This window comes from Phallusia mammillata, chromosome 3, assembly GCF_965637545.1.
Source record: "Phallusia mammillata chromosome 3, kaPhaMamm4.hap1.1, whole genome shotgun sequence".
Taxonomy (NCBI): domain Eukaryota; kingdom Metazoa; phylum Chordata; class Ascidiacea; order Phlebobranchia; family Ascidiidae; genus Phallusia; species Phallusia mammillata.
Window position 1 is genome coordinate 29,554,099 of NC_137254.1, and position 14,945 is coordinate 29,569,043.

The 14,945-nt window shown below is 38.2% G+C and overlaps 1 long non-coding RNA gene across 4 annotated transcripts in view; it reads right to left on the minus strand.

Annotated features, from left to right (window-relative positions):
* LOC145218405 (uncharacterized) overlaps positions 1–13,550 on the minus strand; it is a 56,542-nt gene extending 42,992 nt beyond the window's left edge. For all 4 annotated transcript variants that reach the window (XR_013857590.1, XR_013857593.1, XR_013857591.1 and 1 more), the window contains exons 1-3: positions 13,512–13,550; positions 13,315–13,382; positions 13,143–13,210 (exon numbers count right to left, since the gene is read on the minus strand). This is a non-coding gene — a long non-coding RNA (uncharacterized LOC145218405). The remainder of the gene's footprint in view (positions 1–13,142; positions 13,211–13,314; positions 13,383–13,511) is intronic.
* Between the last annotated feature and the right edge of the window lie 1,395 nt (positions 13,551–14,945).

Here is a 14,945-nt window from a genome sequence, read left to right on the forward strand (position 1 = left end):
TCGGACGGAATATTATAGTTTTGATTGAATTCCATGTTTCTAGTGTGTCCAGCCGACGCCAATGGGAATGAACTGCAATCGAAAAATTGATATTTAAACTCGAATTGACAAATCAACGGAAAGACTATAGCCTTGCAACGGTTTTTAGGCGTGCGAAATTGTAAAATTGGAGGAAAGTTTAATTTCCAAACGGTTTCTGACGGAATATTCTAGTTTTGAATGGATTCCAGGCGTCTATACTGCCATATCGACTCCAAAATGGGGTTAAACTGCAATCGAGAAATTGATATTTAAACTCGAATTGATAAATCGACGGAAAGGCTATAGCCTTGCACCAGTTTTTAGGCGTGCGAAATTGTAAAATTGGAGACAAGTTCAATTTTCGATCACTTTCGGACGGAATATTATAGTTTTGAATGGATTCCACGCGTCTATAGTGTCCTATCGACTCCAAAATGGGTTTAAACTGCAATCGAGAAATTGATATTTAAACTCAAATTGATAAATCGACGGAAAGTCTATAGGCTTGCAACGGCTTTTAGGCGTGCGAAATTGTAAAATTGGAGGAAAGTTCAATTTCTTAACGGTTTCTGACGGAACATTCTAGTTTTGAATGGATTCCAGGCGTCTATAGTGTCCTATCGACTACAAAATTGGTTAAAACTGCAATTGATTGACATTTAAACCAGAAGTGATAGATCGACGGAAAGGCTATAGCCTTGCAACGGTTTTTATGCGTGCGAAATTGTAAAATTAAAGGAAAGTTCAATTTTCGATCGCTTTCGGACGGAATATTCTAGTTTTGAATGGATTCCAGGCGTCTATAGTGTCCAATCGACTCTAAAATGGGTTTAAACTGCAATCGAGAAATTGATATTTAAACTCGAATTGATAAATCGACGGAAAGGCTATAGCCTTGCAACGGTTTTTAGGCGTGCGAAATTGTAAAATTGGAGACAAGTTCAATTTTCGATCGCTTTCGGACGGAATATTCTAGTTTTGAATGGATTCCATGTGTCTAGTGTGTCCCACCGACCCCCAATGGGAATGAACTGCAATCGAGAAATTGATATTTAAACTCGAATTGATAGATCGACGGAAAGGCTATAGGCTTGCAACGGTTTTCATGCGTGCGAAATTGTAAAATTGGAGGAAAGTTCAATTTCTAAACGGTTTCTGACGGAATATTCTAGTTTTGAATGGATTCCAGGCGTCTATAGTGTCCAATCGACTCCAAAATTGGTTTAAACCGCAATCACAAAATTGATATTTAAACTACACGAATTGATAATCGACGGAAAGGCTATAGCCTTGCAACGGTTTTTATGCGTGCGGAATTGTAAAATTGGAGACAAGTTCAATTTTCGATCGCTTTCGGACGGAATATTATAGTTTTGAATGAATTCCATGTGTTTAGTGTGTCTAGCCGACGCCAATGGGAATGAACTGCAATCGAGAAATTGATATGTAAACTCGAATTGATAAATCGACGGAAAGGCTATAGGCTTGCAGCGGTTTTTAGGCGTGCAAATCGTAAAATTGGAGAAAAGTTCAAATTCTAAACGGTTTCTGACGAAATACTCTAGTTTTGAATGGATTCCAGGCGTCTATAGTGTCCTATCGACTCCAAAATTGGTTAAAACTGCAATTATAAAATTGACATTTAAACTCGAATTGATAGATCGACGGAAAGGCTATAGCCTTGCAACGATTTTTAGGCGTGCGAAATTGTAAAATTGGAGGAAAGTTCAATTTCTAAACGGTTTCTGACGGAATATTCTAGTTTTGAATGGATTCCAGGCGTCTATAGTGTCCTATCGACTCTAAAATGGGTTTAAACTGCAATCGAAAAATTGATATTTAAACTCGAATTGATAGATCGACGGAAAGGCTATAGGCTTGCAACGGTTTTCATGCGTGCGAAATTGTAAAATTGGAGGAAAGTTCAATTTCTAAACGGTTTCTGACGGAATATTCTAGTTTTGAATGGATTCCAGGCGTCTATAGTGTCCTATCGACTCCAAAATGGGGTTAAACTGCAATCGAGAAATTGATATTTAAACTCGAATTGATAAATCGACGGAAAGGCTATAGCCTTGCACCAGTTTTTAGGCGTGCGAAATTGTAAAATTGGAGACAAGTTCAATTTTCGATCACTTTCGGACGGAATATTCTAGTTTTGAATGGATTCCACGCGTCTGTAGTGTCCTATCGACTCCAAAATGGGTTTAAACTGCAATCGAGAAATTGATATTTAAACTCAAATTGATAAATCGACGGAAAGTCTATAGGCTTGCAACGGCTTTTAGGCGTGCGAAATTGTAAAATTGGAGGAAAGTTCAATTTCTTAACGGTTTCTGACGGAACATTCTAGTTTTGAATGGATTCCAGGCGTCTATAGTGTCCTATCGACTACAAAATTGGTTAAAACTGCAATTGATTGACATTTAAACCAGAAGTGATAGATCGACGGAAAGGCTATAGCCTTGCAACGGTTTTTATGCGTGCGAAATTGCAAAATTAAAGGAAAGTTCAATTTTCGATCGCTTTCGGACGGAATATTCTAGTTTTGAATGGATTCCAGGCGTCTATGGTGTCCAATCGACTCTAAAATGGGTTTAAACTGCAATCGAGAAATTGATATTTAAACTCGAATTGATAAATCGACGGAAAGGCTATAGCCTTGCAACGGTTTTTATGCGTGCGAAATTGTAAAATTGGAGACAAGTTCAATTTTCGATCGCTTTCGGACGGAATATTCTAGTTTTGAATGGATTCCATGTGTCTAGTGTGTCCCACCGACCCCCAATGGGAATGAACTGCAATCGAGAAATTGATATTTAAACTCGAATTGATAGATCGACGGAAAGGCTATAGGCTTGCAACGGTTTTCATGCGTGCGAAATTGTAAAATTGGAGGAAAGTTCAATTTCTAAACGGTTTCTGACGGAATATTCTAGTTTTGAATGGATTCCAGGCGTCTATAGTGTCCAATCGACTCCAAGATGGGTTTAAACCGCAATCACAAAATTGATATTTAAACTACACGAATTGATAATCGACGGAAAGGCTATAGCCTTGCAACGATTTTTATGCGTGCGAAATTGTAAAATTGGAGACAAGTTCAATTTTCGATCGCTTTCGGACGGAATATTATAGTTTTGATTGAATTCCATGTTTCTAGTGTGTCCAGCCGACGCCAATGGGAATGAACTGCAATCGAAAAATTGATATTTAAACTCGAATTGACAAATCAACGGAAAGACTATAGCCTTGCAACGGTTTTTAGGCGTGCGAAATTGTAAAATTGGAGGAAAGTTTAATTTCCAAACGGTTTCTGACGGAATATTCTAGTTTTGAATGGATTCCAGGCGTCTATACTGCCATATCGACTCCAAAATGGGTTTAAACTGCAATCGAGAAATTGATATGTAAACTCGAATTGATAAATCGACGGAAAGGCTATAGCCTTGCAGCGGTTTTTAGGCGTGCAAATCGTAAAATTGGAGGAAAGTTCAATTTCCAAACGGTTTCTGACGGAATATTCTAGTTTGAATGGATTCCAGGCGTCTATAGTGTCCTATCGACTCCAAAATGGGTTTAAACTGCAATCGAGAAATTGATATTTAAACTCAAATTGATAAATCGACGGAAAGTCTATAGGCTTGCAACGGCTTTTAGGCGTGCGAAATTGTAAAATTGGAGGAAAGTTCAATTTCTAAACGGTTTCTGACGGAACATTCTAGTTTTGAATGGATTCCAGGCGTCTATAGTGTCCTATCGACTACAAAATTGGTTAAAACTGCAATTGATTGACATTTAAACCAGAAGTGATAGATCGACGGAAAGGCTATAGCCTTGCAACGGTTTTTATGCGTGCGAAATTGTAAAATTAAAGGAAAGTTCAATTTTCGATCGCTTTCGGACGGAATATTCTAGTTTTGAATGGATTCCAGGCGTCTATAGTGTCCAATCGACTCTAAAATGGGTTTAAACTGCAATCGAGAAATTGATATTTAAACTCGAATTGATAAATCGACGGAAAGGCTATAGCCTTGCAATGGTTTTTAGGCGTGCGAAATTGTAAAATTGGAGACAAGTTCAATTTTCGATCGCTTTCGGACGGAATATTCTAGTTTTGAATGGATTCCATGTGTCTAGTGTGTCCCACCGACCCCCAATGGGAATGAACTGCAATCGAGAAATTGATATTTAAACTCGAATTGATAGATCGACGGAAAGGCTATAGGCTTGCAACGGTTTTCATGCGTGCGAAATTGTAAAATTGGAGGAAAGTTCAATTTCTAAACGGTTTCTGACGGAATATTCTAGTTTTGAATGGATTCCAGGCGTCTATAGTGTCCAATCGACTCCAAGATGGGTTTAAACCGCAATCACAAAATTGATATTTAAACTACACGAATTGATAATCGACGGAAAGGCTATAGCCTTGCAACGGTTTTTATGCGTGCGGAATTGTAAAATTGGAGACAAGTTCAATTTTCGATCGCTTTCGGACGGAATATTATAGTTTTGAATGAATTCCATGTGTCTAGTGTGTCTAGCCGACGCCAATGGGAATGAACTGCAATCGAGAAATTGATATGTAAACTCGAATTGATAAATCGACGGAAAGGCTATAGGCTTGCAGCGGTTTTTAGGCGTGCAAATCGTAAAATTGGAGAAAAGTTCAAATTCTAAACGGTTTCTGACGAAATACTTTAGTTTTGAATGGATTCCAGGCGTCTATAGTGTCCTATCGACTCCAAAATTGGTTAAAACTGCAATTATAAAATTGACATTTAAACTCGAATTGATAGATCGACGGAAAGGCTATAGCCTTGCAACGATTTTTAGGCGTGCGAAATTGTAAAATTGGAGGAAAGTTCAATTTCTAAACGGTTTCTGACGGAATATTCTAGTTTTGAATGGATTCCAGGCGTCTATAGTGTCCTATCGACTCTAAAATGGGTTTAAACTGCAATCGAAAAATTGATATTTAAACTCGAATTGATAGATCGACGGAAAGGCTATAGGCTTGCAACGGTTTTCATGCGTGCGAAATTGTAAAATTGGAGGAAAGTTCAATTTCTAAACGGTTTCTGACGGAATATTCTAGTTTTGAATGGATTCCAGGCGTCTATAGTGTCCTATCGACTCCAAAATGGGGTTAAACTGCAATCGAGAAATTGATATTTAAACTCGAATTGATAAATCGACGGAAAGGCTATAGCCTTGCACCAGTTTTTAGGCGTGCGAAATTGTAAAATTGGAGACAAGTTCAATTTTCGATCACTTTCGGACGGAATATTCTAGTTTTGAATGGATTCCACGCGTCTGTAGTGTCCTATCGACTCCAAAATGGGTTTAAACTGCAATCGAGAAATTGATATTTAAACTCAAATTGATAAATCGACGGAAAGTCTATAGGCTTGCAACGGCTTTTAGGCGTGCGAAATTGTAAAATTGGAGGAAAGTTCAATTTCTAAACGGTTTCTGACGGAACATTCTAGTTTTGAATGGATTCCAGGCGTCTATAGTGTCCTATCGACTACAAAATTGGTTAAAACTGCAATTGATTGACATTTAAACCAGAAGTGATAGATCGACGGAAAGGCTGTAGCCTTGCAACGGTTTTTATGCGTGCGAAATTGTAAAATTAAAGGAAAGTTCAATTTTCGATCGCTTTCGGACGGAATATTCTAGTTTTGAATGGATTCCAGGCGTCTATAGTGTCCAATCGACTCTAAAATGGGTTTAAATTGCAATCGAGAAATTGATATTTAAACTCGAATTGATAAATCGACGGAAAGGCTATAGCCTTGCAACGGTTTTTATGCGTGCGAAATTGCAAAATTGGAGACAAGTTCAATTTTCGATCGCTTTCGGACGGAATATTCTAGTTTTGAATCGATTCCATGTGTCTAGTGTGTCCAGCCGACGCCAATGGGAATGAACTGCAATCGAGAAATTGATATTTAAACTCGAATTGATAGATCGACGGAAAGGCTATAGGCTTGCAACGGTTTTCATGCGTGCGAAATTGTAAAATTGGAGGAAAGTTCAATTTCTAAACGGTTTCTGACGGAATATTCTAGTTTTGAATGGATTCCAGGCGTCTATAGTGTCCTATCGACTCTAAAATGGGTTTAAACTGCAATCGAAAAATTGACATTTAAACTCGAATTGATAGATCGACGGAAAGGCTATAGGCTTGCAACGGTTTTCATGCGTGCGAAATTGTAAAATTGGAGGAAAGTTCAATTTCCAAACGGTTTCTGACGGAATATTCTAGTTTTGAATGGATTCCAGGCGTCTATAGTGTCCAATCGACTCCAAGATGGGTTTAAACCGCAATCACAAAATTGATATTTAAACTACACGAATTGATAATCGACGGAAAGGCTATAGCCTTGCAACGGTTTTTATGCGTGCGAAATTGTAAAATTGGAGACAAGTTCAATTTTCGATCGCTTTCTGACGGAATATTATAGTTTTGAATGAATTCCATGTGTCTAGTGTGTCCAGCCGACGCCAATGGGAATGAACTGCAATCGAGAAATTGATATGTAAACTCGAATTGATAAATCGACGGAAAGGCTATAGGCTTGCAGCGGTTTTTAGGCGTGCAAATCGTAAAATTGGAGAAAAGTTCAATTTCTAAACGGTTTCTGACGAAATACTCTAGTTTTGAATGGATTCCAGGCGTCTATAGTGTCCTATCGACTCCAAAATTGGTTAAAACTGCAATTATAAAATTGACATTCAAACTCGAATTGATAGATCGACGGAAAGGCTATAGCCTTGCAACGATTTTTAGGCGTGCGAAATTGTAAAATTGGAGGAAAGTTCAATTTCTAAACGGTTTCTGACGGAATATTCTAGTTTTGAATGGATTCCAGGCGTCTATAGTGTCCTATCGACTCCAAAATGGGTTTAAACTGCAATCGAAAAATTGATATTTAAACTCGAATTGATAGATCGACGGAAAGGCTATAGGCTTGCAACGGTTTTCATGCGTGCGAAATTGTAAAATTGGAGGAAAGTTCAATTTCTAAACGGTTTCTGACGGAATATTCTAGTTTTGAATGGATTCCAGGCGTCTATAGTGTCCAATCGACTCCAAGATGGGTTTAAACCGCAATCACAAAATTGATATTTAAACTCGAATTGATAATCGACGGAAAGGCTATAGCCTTGCAACGATTTTTATGCGTGCGAGATTGTAAAATTGGAGACAAGTTCAATTTTCGATCGCTTTCGGACGGAATATTATAGTTTTGAATGAATTCCATGTGTCTAGTGTGTCCAGCCGACGCCAATGGGAATGAACTGCAATCGAGAAATTGATATTTAAACTCGAATTGATAAATCGACGGAAAGGCTATAGCCTTGCAGCGGTTTTTAGGCGTGCAAATCGTAAAATTGGAGAAAGGTTCAATTTCTAAACGGTTTCTGACGGAATATTCTAGTTTTGAATGGATTCCAGGCGTCTATAGTGTCCTATCGACTCCAAAATTGGTTAAAACTGCAATTATAAAATTGACATTTAAACACGAATTGATAGATCGACGGAAAGGCTATAGCCTTGCAACGATTTTTAGGCGTGCGAAATTGTAAAATTGGAGAAAAGTTCAATTTCTAAACGGTTTCTGACGAAATACTCTAGTTTTGAATGGATTCCAGGCGTCTATAGTGTCCTATCGACTCCAAAATTGGTTAAAACTGCAATTATAAAATTGACATTCAAACTCGAATTGATAGATCGACGGAAAGGCTATAGCCTTGCAACGATTTTTAGGCGTGCGAAATTGTAAAATTGGAGGAAAGTTCAATTTCTAAACGGTTTCTGACGGAATATTCTAGTTTTGAATGGATTCCAGGCGTCTATAGTGTCCTATCGACTCCAAAATGGGTTTAAACTGCAATCGAAAAATTGATATTTAAACTCGAATTGATAGATCGACGGAAAGGCTATAGGCTTGCAACGGTTTTCATGCGTGCGAAATTGTAAAATTGGAGGAAAGTTCAATTTCTAAACGGTTTCTGACGGAATATTCTAGTTTTGAATGGATTCCAGGCGTCTATAGTGTCCAATCGACTCCAAGATGGGTTTAAACCGCAATCACAAAATTGATATTTAAACTCGAATTGATAATCGACGGAAAGGCTATAGCCTTGCAACGATTTTTATGCGTGCGAGATTGTAAAATTGGAGACAAGTTCAATTTTCGATCGCTTTCGGACGGAATATTATAGTTTTGAATGAATTCCATGTGTCTAGTGTGTCCAGCCGACGCCAATGGGAATGAACTGCAATCGAGAAATTGATATTTAAACTCGAATTGATAAATCGACGGAAAGGCTATAGCCTTGCAGCGGTTTTTAGGCGTGCAAATCGTAAAATTGGAGAAAGGTTCAATTTCTAAACGGTTTCTGACGGAATATTCTAGTTTTGAATGGATTCCAGGCGTCTATAGTGTCCTATCGACTCCAAAATTGGTTAAAACTGCAATTATAAAATTGACATTTAAACACGAATTGATAGATCGACGGAAAGGCTATAGCCTTGCAACGATTTTTAGGCGTGCGAAATTGTAAAATTGGAGGAGAGTTTAATTTCTGAACGGTTTCTGACGGAATATTCTAGTTTTGAATGGATTCCAGGCGTCTATAGTGTCCTATCGACTCCAAAATTGGTTAAAACTGCAATTATAAAATTGACATTTAAACTCGAATTGATAGATCGACGGAAAGGCTATAGCCTTGCACCAGTTTTTAAGCGTGCAAAATTGTAAAATTGGAGACAAGTTCAATTTTCGATCACTTTCTGACGGAATATTCTAGTTTTGAATGGATTCCAGGCGTCTATAGTGTCCTATTGACTCCAAAATGGGTTTAAACTGCAATCGAGAAATTGATATTTAAACTCAAATTGATAAATCGACGGAAAGGCTATAGGCTTGCAACGGCTTTTAGGCGTGCGAAATTGTAAAATTGGAGGAAAGTTCAATTTCTAAACGGTTTCTGACGGAATATTCTAGTTTTGAATGGATTCCAGGCGTCTACAGTGTCCAATCGACTCTAAAATGGGTTTAAACTGCAATCGAGAAATTGATATTTAAACTCGAATTGATAAATCGACGGAAAGGCTATAGGCTTGCAACGGTTTTTATGCGTGCGAAATTGTAAAATTGGAGACAAGTTCAATTTTCGATCGCTTTCGGACGGAATATTCTAGTTTTGAATGGATTCCATGTGTCTAGTGTGTCCCACCGACCCCCAATGGGAATGAACTGCAATCGAGAAATTGATATTTAAACTCGAATTGATAGATCGACGGAAAGGCTATAGCCTTGCAACGATTTTTATGCGTGCGAAATTGTAAAATTGGAGACAATTTCAATTTTCGATCTCTTTCGGACGGAATATTCTAGTTTTGAATGGGTTCCAGGCGTCTATAGTGTCCAATCGACTCTAAAATGGGTTTAAACTAGAGATGTACCGAATATTCGGTTTACCGAATTTATTCGGCCGAATCGATCATTTTTGCAAAGATTCGGTTTCGGCCGAATAATATGTTGCGATTCGGCCGAAACCGAATCTTTTACGAACACAAATTTAAAGCGTTAAACGTGTCTTTTCTGCTTATTAAGGTCCACGCAATCTTTCAAAAGCCCAAACATAACGAAAATTGTGTCAATGTTTATCTTTTTCAACACGTTATCGTTTTTCCCACGGTAGTCAAAAAAATTATTAATTCATTGGCAGGTGCGAATCATGCTTAAGGCAATTTCAAACCCCACAGAACTGAAATAGGACGAAACTCAACTATTTTGCACTGGCTCCCTGGTAGATAAACATTTTTTTGACGTCAAACGCGTAGCGTAAGACTTCGCGTGACGTTATAAATGATTCGGTTGATTCGGCCGAATTTATTCGGCAAAACCGCCGAATATTCGGTTTCGGCCGAATCGAAATTTAGCCGATTCGGTACATCACTAGTTTAAACTGCAATCGAGCAATTGATATTTAAACTCGAATTGATAAATCGACGGAAAGGCTATAGCCTTGCAACGGTTTTTATACGTGCGAAATTGTAAAATTGGAGACAAGTTCGATTTTCGATCGCTTTCGGACGGAATATTCTAGTTTTGAATGGATTCCATGTGTCTAGTGTGTCCCACCGACCCCCAATGGGAATGAACTGCAATCGAAAAATTGATATTTAAACTCGAATTGACAAATCGACGGAAAGACTATTGCCTTGCAACGGTTTTTAGGCGTGCGAAATTGTAAAATTGGAGGAAAGTTTAATTTCTAAACGGTTTCTGACGAAATATTGTAGTTTTAAATGGATTCCAGGCGTCTATAGTGCCCTATCGACTCCAAAATGGGTTTAAACTGCAATCGAGAAATTGATATTTAAACTCAAATTGATAAATCGACGGAAAGGCTATAGGCTTGCAACGGTTTTTAGGCGTGCAATATTGTAAATTGTAGGAAAGTTCAATTTCGAAACGGTTTCTGACGGAATATTCTAGTTTTGAATGGATTCCAGGCGTCTATAGTGTCCTATCGACTCCAAAATGGGTTTAAACTGCAATCAAAAAATTGATATTTAAACTCGAATTGATTAAACGACGGAAAGGCTGTAGCCTAGCACCGTTTTTTAAGCGTGCGAAATTGTAAAATTGGAGAAAGTTCAATTTCCGATCAGTTTCTGACGGAATATTGTAGTTTTGAATGGATTCCAGGGGTCTATAGGGTCCTACCTACCCCCATCATGGTTTAAATTAAACTCGAATTGATAAATCGACGGAAAGGCTGTTAATAATGGATGAATCGAGGGAAAGGCTATAACTTTGCATCGGTTTTTTGGCGTGCGAAACTGTAAAATTCGGGGAAAGTTCAATTTCCGATCGGTTTCTGACGAAATATTCTAGTTTTGAATGGATTCCAGGGGTCAATAGTGTCCTACTTACCCCCACAATAGTTCAAATTAAACTCCTTGCAGCGGTTTTTGGGCGTGCGAAGGTGTAAAATTGGAGGAACATTCAATTTCCAAACGGTCTCTGACGGAATATTCTAGTTTTTTTATGGATTCCAGCGGTCTATATTGTCGTGCCGGCCCCCGCATGGGTTTAAACTGCAATCGGAAAATTGACGTTCAAACTCGAATTGATAAATCGACGGAAAGGTGATTGCCTTGCCGTTGTTTTTGTGCGTGCGAAATTGTAAAATTGGAGAAATATTCTAGTTTTGAGTGGATTCCAGGCGTCTATAGGGTCCTTCCTACCCCTATGATAGTTTAAATTAAACTCGAATTAATATATCGACGAAAAGACTTTAGCCTTGCAGCCGCTTTTAGGCGTGCGAAATTGTAAAATTGGAGGAAAGTTCAATTTCTGATCGGTTTCTGACGGAATACTCTAGTTTAGAATGGTTTCCAGATGTCCACAGAGTCCTCCGGACCCACAATGGGTTAAAATTGAAATCGAAAAATTAATATTTAAACTCGAATTGAAGAATCGATGGAAATGCTTTAGCCTTGCAGTGATTTTTATGCGTGCGAAATTGTAAAATTGGACGAAAGTTCCATTTTTGTACGGTTTCTGACGGAATATTCAAGTTGAGAATGGTTTCCAGATGTCTACAGGGTCCTTCGGACCATCAATGGATAAAAATTGAAGTAGGAAAATTAATATTTAGACTCGAATTGATAAATGACGGAAAGGCTATAACCTTGCAACGGTTTTTAGGCATGCGAAATTGCAAAAATAGGAGGTGAGTTCAATTTCCGATCGGTTTCTGACGGATTATTGTAGTTTTGATTGGATTCCAGGCGTCTATAGTGTCTTATCGACTCCATAATGGGTTTAAACTGCAATTAAAAAATTTATATTTAAACTTGAATTGATAAATCGATGGAACGACTAAAGCCTTGCAGCGGTTTTTAGGCGTGCGAATTCGTAAATTTGGAGGAATGTTCAATTTCTAAACGGTTTCTGACGGAATATTTCAGTTTTGAATGGATTCCAGGCGACCCCCTGTTGGGTTTAAATTGACATCGGAAAATTGATATTTAAACTCGAATTGATGAATCGACGGAAAGGCTATAACCTAGCATCGGTTTTTAGGCGTGCGAAATTGTAAAGTTGGAGAAAGTTCAATTTCTGATCGGTTTCTAAAAGAATATTCAAGTTTTTTATGGATTCCAGGCGTTTATAGTGTCCTATCGTCTCCAAAATGGGTTTAAACTGCAATCACACAATTGATGTTTAAAACTCGAATTGCCAAATCAACGGAAAGACTAAAGCCTTGCAACGATTTTTAGGCGTGCGAATTCGTAAATTTGGAGGAAAGTTCAATTTCTGATCGGTTTCTGACGGAATGTTCCAGTTATAAATGGATTCCAGGCGTCTATAGTGTCCTATCGACTCCAAAATGGGTTCAAACTGCAATCACAAAATTGCTCGAATTGATAAATCGACGGAAAGGCTTTGGCCCAGCACCGGTTTTTAGGCGTGCGAAATTGTGAAATTGGAGGAAAGTTCAATATCCGATCGGTTTCTGACGGAATATTCAAGTTTAGAATGGATTCCAGATGTCTACAGGGTCCTATCGACCCCCAATGAGTTTAGATTGCAATTAATAAAAATGAAATTGAAACCTTACACCGGCTCTCGTGCTGCGAAATCGAATAAAAATAATTTTCCGATGGGAAATGGAATTAATTAATTTTTCTGTCAAAATATTAGAATTTGGAATGAGTTCCATTCGCCTTTGGCTACCTATCTATGCTCGAATTTGTCTAAAATGTAACGTCGACACCGCTCCTCGACGATAATCGTATAGAATTAAATCTCCACATTCCAAGTAGTTGCTTCAAATGTGTTCTATACGCCTATGGCCTCCTAGCTCCTACCGACCTCCAATATGTTTGAAAAATTAAATGCAAAGTCTCTGTTTTTTGGTGGGGTTTTGTCAAAATATGTTGTGTACCATGCGCCTATGGCCTCCTACATATCCTAGAAATTTGCTTTAATCTTATTCGTATACATGACATTGAGCAAAAGCAAAGTAAAACCGACATGAGGGCTCCTGCAAAAGTAATCACATAGAATTGAATTTCTACTTACAAAGTAGTTGCTTGAGTTAAAACTTGGGATTTCATGCAATCGTCAAAAGGAAGAGCCACAGATGAAGCCTGATAAGCAAAATCTCATTGCAATGCCGAGTTTTTGTTTTGCATTCTTGTTAACCAAGCTACACAAACCGAATGCGGATGAAAACCGAATGAATTTTACTTACCAAGTAGTTGCTTGAAAGGAGACTTTGTTTTCATATAAATCGCCAAATGGTAGCACTGTAGATGAAGCCTGGAAAGCATAATCCGTTTGCACTGCTCTGAATTTCAACCAAACAACACTATCCGAACTCGTGTGAAGGCCAGTTAACATCTGTACTATCACCAAAATAGAATTAGCTACAACAACAACAACCAATACCTGTTTGTTTCTTGCGCCTTTCCACTACAGCTGCCAAACTGGAATGAAACGCATCTAAAGGCAAAGCGCAGTGTGTTCCTTTTTTTCTTTAAATGCAACCAATCACATCGCTCGAAGGAGGAGCGTCGGGGGCGTGGTTCTCAACCGAGCTTCCCTGCGGCTGATTGCAAAGTTCAACAAAAAAGACTTGGAAATAATTTGGTCCAGATTCAAGTCAATGTTTTATCACGCAAATTAGTTTTGGGATAACAAATCGAAAAACAATTTGATTGCATTTTCTTACTTTCTTACTATCAGAGGTCTAGTCAAAAGCCTAACAATTAAAACTTTGAGTTAAAAACGTTGCAACTGAAAGTAACTGAAGTTTCAGAAAATAAGTATAACTTCATTTCCTAGAGTCCTAAATAGTTCGACAAACGCTGCTGATTGGGGATACATATTCTCTGCTGTCATTTCCAGAACAAATGTTTTTCAGATATTAAAAAGCCTTGTAGCTTTGCTGTTGCCTAAATATCTGAACGATTTGTGTCTAGTCGTTTTCAAGGCGTCAAAGTTTCTCGCTAAAAACAACAGCGTTTTTGTGCCAAAAGCTCAAAGCGTATGCAATTAAACTCGAAAACAAAACGTTGCGTCGACTTGCAGCGGTAACTGAAGTTTTAGAAAACAAATTTCAGCTAATCGGGCAATAAACTTGTTACCTTGCAAAACCAAGACAAACTTCTGCGGCTTAAAAAGTAAAACAAAACGTAGCAGCGTGAGAGTTTGCAATGCGAAGCCAAATTCATTTCTGTCATTTTCAGAGTAAAAGCTGTAAAATGGTTTAATATGTAAACAGACCTGGTAGTTTTGCTGTTGGCTTGATACCTTATAGCTTCCTGTCGGGTGGTCCTAAAGGCGTCAAAAGTTTAAGTTTCACGCCGGAAAACAACAGCGTTTCTGTGTTGGAAGAAAATGTGCCTAAAGGTCAATGTGCAGGGAATTGCTGGTCCATTGACGTACATCGTTGAAAACCAGGAAACTGAGTTTCAAAGAAATGAAGTACTTGAACCACGTTACCAGGCGCCAGTTGAAATGCCAAATAGTTTCGATTCCCTGAACTCAAGACAAATCGGTGCAGATCGGAAATAATCTAATTTTGGGTCACATGCAACCTCGAACGGAAAAAGGCTACATTATAAGAAAGTAGAATAAAAGACTCCTCAAAGGTGGGTTTCTGATTACTAAGCTATTGGGGATTTGGAAATGTGTGCTTTGGTAAGTTCTCAGAAACGATCTTTTATTGCACATGTCGAAACATGTTGTAATTGCACTCTAGCTTTTCAGGAATAAGAAATAGTCAAATTTGCTGCGATCATTTATTATATTTAACCGGTCAAATTTAGTTTAAAAGCGACATAGCTTTGCTGGAAGGCATTTGCAATCCAGCAAACGGCA